Here is a 1,551-nt window from a genome sequence, read left to right as displayed (position 1 = left end):
AGTCTCTCTGGCCTACTATTGCCAGGGCATGGAGACAGGAAATCCCTGGCAGCTTAAACCTACCCAAATGAAAGTCAGCCAGTCCCCACTAGACTTTCCACCAATCAGAACCTCAAGAGAATAATTCTTTATTTGCATAAACCAAACCCCAGTGTGGAACAGCCTACCTCCAGAAGAAATTTCTGCTCAATGATTTTGAGTCTGTGTTATGAACAGTAGTGCTATAATGGCCAGTATATGCCTTGTTCTTAGATCCAGCTCCACCCAGTTTCCTGTTAAACTCAAATCTTGTCTGGTTCAGTCCTTGCTATTGTTTTCTGAACCTAGGAAGTTCTTGTTTTTACAGTCAGTCTCAGTGCATGGAAAGGCCCCAGACCAGTAAAATACACAGGTGAAACTGGTTCTTGTGGCCCTGTCAGAGCCAGTAATTATGCACTTTGCCTTTGAGTACAGTTGACTCTTTACCTTCCTCCCAAGACTTGGTTTATGAACATCAGTTTGCAAGTGCAGGACACTCATCTGCCAGCAATATGAGTTTGTGAAGGGCAGCATAAGAAATATATTGCTCTTAGTTATCAAAACAGCATGGTATTGGAATAAAGACAGACCCTCAGATCAGTGGAATAGGCTTGAGTACTCAGAGAATGTTCCCAGACATATAACCACCTAGTTTTTGATAAAGGAGCAAGAAATCCAAAATGGAGCAAGGAAAGTCTCTTCAACAAGTGATGTTGCCACAACTGGTTAGCCACTTGCACAAAAGTGAATTCAGACCCCCAGCTAACACCATGTACGAAGGTAAAATCCAAATGGATTAAAGACCTTTATATCAGATCTGAAACTATAAGGTATATAAAACAACATGTAGGTAAAACACTCCATGACATTGAGACTAAAGGCATCTTTAGGAGGAAACAACACTCTCCAAACAAGTGTAAGCAGAGATAAACAGATGGGACTATATTAAGCTAAGAAGCTTCTGCACCTCAAGGGAAATAGTGCCCAGAATACAAAAGCCACCCACTGAGTGGGAGAAATTATTCACCCAATACCCATCAGACAAAGGACTAATATCCAAAATATACAAGGTATTGACAGAACTATACAAGAAAAGAACATCTAACCTCATCAAAAAAAAAATATATGGGGAGAAGAAATGAACAGACACTTTGTAAAAGAAGAAATGCAAATGGCCAAAAAGCACATGAAAAGATGCTCAACATCACTAATCATCAGGGAAATGCAAATCAAAACAACTATGAGGTATCACCTCACGCCACTGAGATTGGCACACATCACAAAGAAGGAAAACAAGCAGTGCTGACGGGGATGTGGAGAGAAAGGAATTCTTTTTCACTGCTGGTGGGAATGCCGTCTAATCCAACCTTTATGGAAAGCGATATGGAGATTCCTCCAGAAATTGGAAATTGAGCTCCCATATGATCCAGCTATACACTCCTAGGAATATACCCGAGGAACACAAAAATACAATACAAAAATCTCTTCCTCACACCTATATTCATTGCAGTGCTATTTACAATAGCCAGACTC

The sequence above is a fragment of the Suncus etruscus genome, chromosome 3 (assembly GCF_024139225.1).
Source record: "Suncus etruscus isolate mSunEtr1 chromosome 3, mSunEtr1.pri.cur, whole genome shotgun sequence".
In the NCBI taxonomy this organism is placed as follows: domain Eukaryota; kingdom Metazoa; phylum Chordata; class Mammalia; order Eulipotyphla; family Soricidae; genus Suncus; species Suncus etruscus.
This window is presented reverse-complemented; position numbering follows the sequence as displayed.